The sequence below is a fragment of the Lactuca virosa genome, chromosome 5, assembly GCF_052849685.1.
Source record: "Lactuca virosa cultivar CGN04683 chromosome 5, Lactuca_virosa_CGN04683_v6, whole genome shotgun sequence".
NCBI classification, from domain to species: domain Eukaryota; kingdom Viridiplantae; phylum Streptophyta; class Magnoliopsida; order Asterales; family Asteraceae; genus Lactuca; species Lactuca virosa.
Window position 1 is genome coordinate 255,024,334 of NC_136430.1, and position 10,217 is coordinate 255,034,550.

The window sequence follows — 10,217 nt, forward strand, 5'->3', positions numbered from 1 at the left end:
AACACGTCGTGGTGGGGCTTCACCACGCCGTGTTCAAAGAGAATCATGAAGACTTTAGAACTTAATTCATACCTGGAACCGAGTGTTACAAATGATATTTGCGAGTATCTGTATTCCAACCGAATTTTGGAACTTCAATCATCCTTAAATAGATGATAGAAAATCAGTTAAAAGTTGGTTAACAGAAGTTAAATGCATTTGGCGCCAAAATGAGTTGGTTATTATGACATAACCAACTAATGACATCATCATGATATTTCTACTACTTTGGCGGAAATATGCATAGGTGGACCCTTTTCCAGATATAAAAATTTGTTTAGGTTTCGGGTCGGTGCCCCTAGACCTCGCCAGAGGCACAACTTCTTAGAAATTCATCCATGGGCTATACCCCCGGACCCCCATATTTCCGTGTTCAAATTTATCACTCCCGAGTGTGCGCCATGCACCTTCTATGTAACACCCGGATCTCGAGGTACCTTGCATTTTCGATTTAAGGCATTTTAGGGTTTGCCACGACGTGGTGGATGCACCACGACATGGCATATCAAGATAAGGTCGCGTGTTCATTTAAGCCGCAACAGCGTAACAATATATGGTTACGGCGTGGCAGTTGGCAAATGACAAACCCTCTTTTCCAGGTTTTACTCCCTATTTAAAGGAATGAGGAGGCTTGGGTTTGCTCACCCTTAACCTCCATCAAACTCCTTACAGATCTAAGAAACCCTAATCTCCTACCTCCTTTGTTTGAGCCCTTTTTGGTGTTCTTTGAAGCCACTGAATGAAAAAAGAAGAAGAAGTAAGCAATGATTCAGCAAGCAAGTTCTCACCCTTTGTTATAGCACTCTTATGGACCATTGTAAGTGTCCAAGACTCGAATTTTATCATGATAGGTTGCTAGATCTTGAGTTTTGTCCCTAAATCTTCATGTTCTTGTTGGTTGGAGTGGTGAGATCTCATAAAGTTTGCAACTTTATGAATATCCAGGCCATTTGGAGTAATTGGTGCCTTCGATCTGGATTAGAAATGAGTTTTGGTGTCATGCATGAATTTTTGGCCATAAACCCTCATTCTTGACCTAGTAAGAGTTTAAGACATGCATTGGACATGCATGTCTGGAAAGTATGGGTTTTTATGTTATTTTTATGATGCTAGAAACCTTTCTGGAAGTATTGGACTAGAGGTTTTTAAGATTAAGTGCTTATTGAATTAAGCCAAGTTGTGCTTTGCCCCTTTTTTGTAACATCTAATTTTCCAAGTATTCGTTTTAACCTTTGGGTTATGTTTTAATTTCAAAATTAATCCCCATTGGCATTTTCATAATTTCAGATGCAAATTGGGTATGCGGGGCGTACACCTTGGTACGCTGGACGTACCCGGGTCCACGCTAGTACGTTGCTCGTATGAGGGTACACAGTGCGTACACAACCAGGGTGCAAACCCTAAATTTTAGGGTTTGGACCCTATTTAAACACACTTATAGCCTCATGTACCCTCTTATATTCAGTCCCCTTCCTCATTTTGAAACCCTAAAGTGTGTTGGTGCATTGTGAATCTTGTAGAGCCCTTTTTGGTGTCATTTGGAGCTTTTGGAGTAGAGGGAAGGACCTTGAGGTTGTGGTGTTCCACTCAAGGTTTTGGATCTAGCATTTTCTCCCCTTTGTGCACCTTGTGGAGGTAAAAAGCTTCAACCTTGGTGTATGATTCTTATGGATCTAGTTTTAGCTCAAAGTTGTTCCCCCCTTTTGTACCAAACTTGATCTTTGTGAGTATGAGGTACTCCAAGGCGTTTGAGTTTTCCTTTCAGAGGTTTTAAGGGGTGTTAAGTCATAAAGTTGTGGTTTTGGTCATTAGTTTCTCTACATGCATGTTTTAGATTGTCTTAATGGGTTAAAAGACTAGGGTTTTTAGAGTTAAGGTCTTAATAGCCATGCTAAACCATAAAGTTGGAAACTTTATGGTTAAGAACACCCTTTTTAGTCTGGATCTGAAATTAGGACGTGAGTGCTTAAGGAATTATGCACTTAATAGGAAAGCTGGTGAGCAGTCGCGTACGATGGGCGTACGAGGGGTACGCTTCACGTACGAGGTCAGCTCTAGGGATGGCAAAAAAACCCGAACTCGACGGGAAAACCCGAAACCCAAAGATTTTGGGGCGGGGCGGGTCGAGCTTATCGGGTATCGGGTCGTTATCAGGTTTGAAGTTCGGGTTCGGGGCAGAGAGTGGGATATGCATGCCCCGACCCGCCCCGCCCCGAATATATATATATATATATATATATATATATATATATATATATATATATATATATATATATATATATATATATATATATATCAGCCCCTGAAAGACTCAAACCCTAAAATCACGTTACTAGTTACCACTCTCCAAATTTCCCTTCTCTTCTAGCCGACATCGAAATTTCCAAATTGAAAAAAAATCAAAATCTCCTCTCATCCTCTGTGTAAGCTCGTTCCACTTCCATTTCCTCGAAGACTTCTATCCCTAATCGTACAATCGAACCGCATAATCGAAGCCTTCCAGCCTACAACGGACTTCGCAGCCTCGCTAGTCGCTTGTTGCAATCGAAGCAAACCCATTTGGAGAATCGCTAGTCGCTCGTTGCAGTCGAAGGTCACTCGTCCGTCGTTGTATTACGCTAGCTATAACATCGATCGAGTTCTGTTGTACTCACCAGTCACCAACGCTTCAAGGAAGCGGGTAGCCTCCACTCCGGCGCAGCCAACTCTAAGGACTCGGGTATGTTTGTATTTTGTTTACCAGTCATATGAAACGATTTTGTATTTTTGTTATATGTAATTTGTTTTGCTGTTCATTCTGTTGTGTATTTGTGTGATTTGAGAGCTGTGAATTTTAATCTGATAATCTCTTTGTTGTTATGTGATCTGTAATTTCTTTTTTCAAGCTCAATGTTGCAGAAAAGCATGTTCGTAAGTTGTATATGTGATATGTTTAGAACGGTTCTGTTGAATATTCACACCTTTTATGTTGAATTGAGTTCTGATTTATGATGAATCTGAGTTCTGAATTGAGTTATGTTGAATATTCACACCTTCAAACTGTTGAATCTGATTTCTGATATCACATTGCTTGTTAATTTTCAGGGGATAGTCAAGAATATTACATTTTATAGTTCAAAACTTCAGATGATTTGGTTTGATTTTGAGTTTGTTTAACATTTTGTAGGAAAACACTAAAGAAAAGAAATCACAGGATAACAAGTTTGGATGATGTTGCTTGATTGGGAGTTTTTTTAATGTTTAAATGTAATGTAATATTGTGATGAATTTAGTTTTTCATATTTTGTACTTTGGTGACATGGTTGTTTTTGTTACAATATTAGACTTTGGTAATTTCTATTTTGTTCAATTAGTTTGTTTAGAACTTATTTGGTAGTTTAAGCCTTTGTAAGGTTTTAATTACTTATTGTTCAATTGTAGTTTTTTTTTCCATTTTTGGGTTTTGGGTTCGGGGTCGGGAAAATTTTCAGCCCCAACAGGGCGCCCCGATAAGAAACCCGTCAGGTATCGGGTCGGGTTCGTGGATGATTTTAAATATTGGGTTCGGGTATGGGATATGCTGCCCAGCCCCGAACCCGCCCCGTTGCCATTCCTAGTCAGCTCCCTGATCCTCAGTCAACCGCATAGTATTCCTCGCGTACTCACTGAGTCAGCCCGATTGACTCGGTTGACTTTGATCGGGTTTTTCTCTTGGGTTGACCTGGGGTATTTTAGGTATTTGATCTATATGTTGAGTTTGTATCATTGAATTTATTAAGGTGATTGGTAGCGTTGATCTCGGAGCGGCATGCCGTTCAGTTGCTTATCTGTTTATGAGGTGAGTTTTCTCACTATATCCATGGGTCGAAGGCACCAATGCCGCCCATTACTTGTTATGTGGAATGCTAGTTGTCATTGTGATAATTGCATGAAAGACCAGGATCTGGCCCCTTGCACTTGTATGTAAGACCGGGATCTGGCCCTCGACATTGCAAGGAAATACCATGGGGTTAGCCCATGGCACTTGTATGTAAGACCGGGATTTGGCCCTCGTCATTGAAAGGAAAGACCATGGGGTAGCCCATGACACCTGTATGCTTTGTGTATATGGTATTTTGGGGAACTCACTAAGCTTTATGCTTACAGTTTATGCTTATGGTTTCAGGTACATCCCGATTGAAAGGGAAGGGCCCGGCGTGATGGCATTGCATCCTCCCCTCACGATTTCCGCATTTGATATATTTGTACTCTGATGATTTGAATATTTTGACTGGTTGTTGATTTTGAACAATTAATGAATGAATTGTTAAACTTTTAAAAGAAAATTTTTATTACTGTTTTCGGGACGTTACAAGTTGATATCAGAGCCTTGGTTTGAGGGATTCAGGCACACTTTCAGGTGTGTTAGAACCCAAACTGAGGAAATGATAAATTTCTTAAGAAAATAAAGTTAAACTCCTAAAAAGGTTTTATTAAAAAGAAGGGGTGCTATGCGTGCAATCAGCCGAGCTCAAGTAAGTGGTTCCCAAATTATTCATACTTATGTATTATGAGTAGTATGTTTGATATGAGAATTGCATGCTAAGGATACCTTCAGGAATCATATGATAGAATTTCCTAATTTGCTGATGCGTTATAGCCTAGTGGAACTTGATGCTATGTATTACTTGTAATTGATATCAGCTCAGTTAATTGCTAAGTGTGTGCTTTCACAGTTGTATACAATTAGGATTATATAGCCCTAGAATGATCGATTTGACCTCATTTCCTGTTACTTGTTTGGTTGTGGACTTAGGGTAGCATCATCATCTGACAGTCTATGTGATCCTATTCTGTGTATAACTTGCATGCATAAGGCAACCAACGGTGTTGATTAAGGTTCTTGGTATTGCGAGTAGTGAGGGTTGAGATTTCCTAGGAAAGCCTATGATACGTATGCTACATAAGCATAGGATTGGTATATAGTTGAAGTGTGGTGATTTAGAGGAATCAGGATTGACCTTCATGAAGGTACATGTAGGTGTGAAAGGTAATATTGGGTCCATACTACTGGAAGCACAAGATATGTACCTGAAAAAAGAGCAGACCTGACCACCTTAAGGAGGCCTTTGTGGTGGGAATTTTTCCCTCGAGTTATAAATTGACTGTTTATATGTTGTGTTTTAGTTTGTGGATGGTGATGACTACTCGAGGAGGTTCAGGGTCGGGTTCTGGTTCAGGCTCTGGTTCAGGTGTTGAACCAATTGACGAGAGGCTGCGCGAGTTCATTTCGGCTGAGGTTACTCATGATATCTTGGATGCTACCCCTGTGTTATTCGGTACCATCAAAGAGGGGATTATGGAGTTGATGGATGAAAGACTCATGTATTTTTCTAGCTGAGATTGTTACGGGTCAGATTGGAGCACGAGCTCCCTCATTTCAGGAGTTCAAGGCCCGTGGAGCTCCTGAGTTCTTTGGGGCTAAGGACCCCATCACTAGCCTTTGCTGGATCAATGACATGGATAATGCTCAGTGGACGAACTTTTTCCTGGAGGGGGCAAAGGTGGGGTTTGCATCCTGCCTGCTGAGAGATAGAGCGCAAGACTGGTGGGAAGAGGTTACTTGAGCCGTAGGGACGGAGACAATGGAAGCGATGACCTGAGAGGATTTTGTTCAGAGATTTCAGAGGGAGTTTGTGTAGGGTTTTGAGCATTCTAACACTCCTAAGGTGTTCATGCAACCCTAGAAACCTTGGATCTATGTTTGACTAAGATACATGCAAAATTGATTTCCAAGGTTCATAATCCTATCTAGCATACATGGGGAACTTTTGAACATAGAAGTAAGCTAGAAAAACATACCTTGTAGTAGCTTGGATTCCTTGAAAACCTTGTGAGCCTAGCACCCCAAGTGTGATGCCTCAAATGTCTCACACAGCACCAAATGCACTTGGAATAAACTTGAGAGAAATGTCACACTCTTGGAAATCGGCTAGCCCTCTTATTTCTTTTCTAGTGGCCGATTTTGGTGAGTAAAAGGATGCTTATATAGTGTGTTACAATTAGGGTTACACCATGTAAACCCTAATGTAACATGGCTCTTCATTTCCATGACCCATGGGTTTAAACCTCCATGGAGCATTCATGGAGCATCATATGGGTTTTAGCCCAACTTGATAATCCATGAAGCATTTAGCCCACTATACAAGTATGGATGATTTACACAATCAACCCATATATTTAATTAGTAATGTTTTGATCACTTAATTAATACTAGATTAATTCTTGATCAATACTAATTAAATAATATTATTAATATATTAGAACTTATAATATATTAATAAACCATAAGTGTTATTTCTCTCATTTTAGTCTATCCAACTGCATGATGCCATGCAACCCAAATGGACCATGCTAATCGGGTCAAGTACAACCCATAAATAGTTATGAACTTAGACACCTAATCCAACAGTTTGCACTAGCTATCGAGGTGCAGCAACTTGCGAGGGAGTTCTAGGACCTTCTCCAGACTACAAAGACTGTGGCGGAGATCACCGCCAAATTAAGGGAGAAGGCTTTACTGGTCGCGCAGTACGCTGCAGACGAAGAGATGAGAAAGACGAGATACAATGACATGTTGAGAGAGAGTATATCAGAGAGTTTGTGATATTTTCAGGGTGTAACCCCCTGAATGACATGATCGAGAAGGTCCGTGAGCGGGAGATTAAGTTGGAGCTTCGGTCGAAATGGAAGCCGGAGAAGGTACAGACAACTGTGGGCCAGGGTAAGTGGCCCAAGAATTCTGATGCTCGTACCATAGGTCAACAGAGCCGGGGACGTTGTGGCAAGCCGCACAGTGGGGCTTACCGAGCGGCGGGTTCAGGATGTTATAGTTGTGGCCAGTCAGGTCACATGAGTAGGGACTGCCCCAAGAGTGCTCTGATTTGCTTCCATTGCAATCAGACTGGCCGAAAAAGGCCAATTGTCCGAGACTGTCTGGAGGAGTTGTGGCTACGCCTATGCCTGGCACATTTAGGATTACTGATGACCGCCAGGGCAAGGCAAAGACTCATGTGGTGAAGAGCAGGGCATTTCAGCTGACCACTGACACCGATGAGGCCGTGCAACACCAGATGTGATTACTAGTATGTGATTTATATCTATATTTTATTGCTTTGTTTGTTTATGCTTATGATTATTTTGATCTTGTATAGGGACGTTTTTGGTCAATGGTCTGACCGCTCATGTTCTGTTTGATTTGGATGCTACCCGATCCTTCGTATCTCTTGCACTTAGCAAGAAGTTTTGCGATGCTCCCGGGACTTTGGATTCCACACTGGAGGTTGAGATTGCTGATGACCGTACTATGAACGCTTCGAGGATTCACCAGGGGTGTGTCTTGAACTTCTTTAGTGAGAGTTTCTTTATTGATTTGGCTTCGATTCCCTTGATAGGATCGAAGGTTATCATCGGTATGGATTGGTTGGGCCCCAATGGGGCCATGATTGATTGCGAGCGACAATTAGTGAGAGTTCAAACCCCAAGTGGGGGAGAACTAGTTATTCTTGGCAAGAGAGCTTCGCATGGGCCAACTCTCTGTTCAGCTGGGAGGGCCATGATATATATGCAGCATGGTTGTTCTGGGTTCCTAGCTTATGTTGTAGACACACGGGTTGAGGGCACATCATAATTGAACAGGGTGCCCATTGTATGAGATTTCTCTGATGTATTCCCCGAGGAGTTACCAGGAGTGCCTCTCAAGAGGCAGGTTGAGTTTTAGATTGATTTGGTACCCGGTGCGGCTCCGGTAGCCAAGGCGTCGTATCACCTGGCACCACCTGAGATGCAGGAGTTGTCTACGCAGCTTCAGGAGCTGCTAGACAGGGGTTTTATTCATCCGAGCAGTTCTCCGTGGGGAGCACCGATTCTATTTGGGAAGAAGAATGACGGTTCACACAGAATGTACATTGACTATCAGGAGTTGAATAAGCTAACAGTGAAGAACCATTACCCACTTCCAAGGATTGACGATTTGTTTGATCAGCTTTAGGGTGTATCTTGGTTTTCCAAGATTGATTTGCGATTTGGGTACCATCAGATGAGGGTCAGGGATGAGTATGTACAGAAGAAAGCCTCCAGGACTTGTTATGGTCATTACGAGTTCGTGGTGATGTCATTTGGGCTCACCAATGCACTAGCAACGTTCATGGATCTCATGAACCGAGTCTGCAGGCCGATGCTAGATTGGTATGTGATTGTATTCATTGATGATTCTGGTGTACTCCAAGACCAATGTGCAACACGAGGAGCATATGCGAGAAGTGTTGGAGACCCTGAGGATGGAGAGGCTTTATGCCAAATTCTCCAAATGTGAGTTCTGGTCACGCAAGGTGCAGTTTCTGGGGCACATCGTCAATGTATCTTGGTTGACCCAGCCAAGATCGAGGTTGTGATGCGATGGAATACACTATGTCTTATTTTTATTATGACATCACCTACCTTTCCCAAACACACTAAACCCTAATACATTGTTTGTTGGTATACACTGTGTCTTATTTTTATTATGACATGTTTCCTAAAACAAATAAATCGTTAAATTGAAACTAATCATTGCTCGCCAAACTTATTGCCTCTACAAACTAATTTCTGAAAAACTATTAACACCCATCGTTTGGCGCAGACAATCAGCTAGTTTATATTATATATATATATATATATATATATATATATATATTAAATGTTAATTTTAATTTAGTTAAATGCCAAAGAATCCTAGCCTCTAAATATGGATGTTACATCCACTATCCCCTCTCTCGTTTCTTTATTTACCCGTGACTCTAGAAGATACCCACTTCACACCTCTGATGGATCTGAGTTTTGATGAACATAATAAAGATATGGGTTTCCATAAAAACATATACACACCAACAATTTCATGTAAACATATAAACCGGAAAACACACATACAAATTCAAATATATATATATATATATATATATATATATATATATATATATATATATATATATATATATATATATATATATATATATATATATATATATATATATATAAACCGGAAAACACACACATACAAAAAATGGTATGTGCAAAGGACGAAAATGCCCTCACTAACCTTATAGAAGATAACTTTATAAAGCTTGTGTTGTATCATGTAGTTCCATGGGATATGTGTATCTATTGATGGTGTAAGAGAAAAAAACATATATATATATATATATATATATATATATATATATATATATATATATATATATGCAATAAAATTCGAAAAAGTTACATATTAAGGAAGTGTACTTTTCTTTTTCATGTTATAAGTATGTTCAAAGGACGAAAATGCCCTTGCCAATATATATATGCAATAACTGAAGGAAAAAAAATATTTTTAAACAGTATAGTACAAAAAAAATGGTATGTGCAATAAAATTCGAAAAAAGTACATATTAAGGCATTGTACTTTTCTTTTTCATGTTATAAGAATGTTCAAAGGACGAAAATGCCATTATATATATATATATATATATATATATATATATATATATATATATATATATATATATGCAATAACAGAAGGAAACAAAAAAGTGTTTAAACAGTACAGTACAAAATGGTATGTGCAAAGGACGAAAATGCCCTCACTAACCTTATACAAGATAACTTTATAAAGCTTGTGTCGTATCATGTAGTTCCATGGGACGAAAATGCCCTCACACTTCATAAAGCATTCACATATTGAAAGATGCATTTTAGTTATCTTCATATTTACCTTTCCATGGATTGATTGTGTTTCTCTTTAACATACATTCAAATTTATATACTTTTTTACAAATTTATATTAATATTAATTTTAAATAATCAATACAAAAAATGCTAAACAAAATTAACTCTTATTAATAATATAAATTTGCTTTTAAATTTTTTACCCGTGGTTTCCACGAGTTGTAACCTAGTATATATATATATATATATATATATATATATATATATATATATATACACATTCACATACGTGTATACGTGTGTGTGTATATATATATATATATATATATATATATATATATATATATATATATATAGGATCATTTTAGATTTTTTTATTATTTTGAGAAAAGGTAGGTTTGAAAAATGGTTTCAATCTAAAAGACAAAAGTTTAATAATAATAATAATAATAATAATAATAATAATAATAATATTATTA

At 38.8% G+C, this 10,217-nt stretch overlaps 1 long non-coding RNA gene across 2 annotated transcripts; it reads left to right on the top strand.

The window, feature by feature from the left end:
* Window positions 1-2,347: 2,347 nt before the first annotated feature.
* Window positions 2,348-4,359, top strand: LOC145113596 (uncharacterized). Of its 2 annotated transcripts, XR_013710812.1 has the most exons (3): window positions 2,348-2,758; window positions 3,206-3,856; window positions 4,184-4,359. It is a non-coding gene; the product is annotated as an uncharacterized LOC145113596 (long non-coding RNA). The 2 variants fall into 2 exon arrangements; XR_013710811.1 differs by having other exon boundaries at window positions 3,206-4,359.
* Window positions 4,360-10,217: the final 5,858 nt, after the last annotated feature.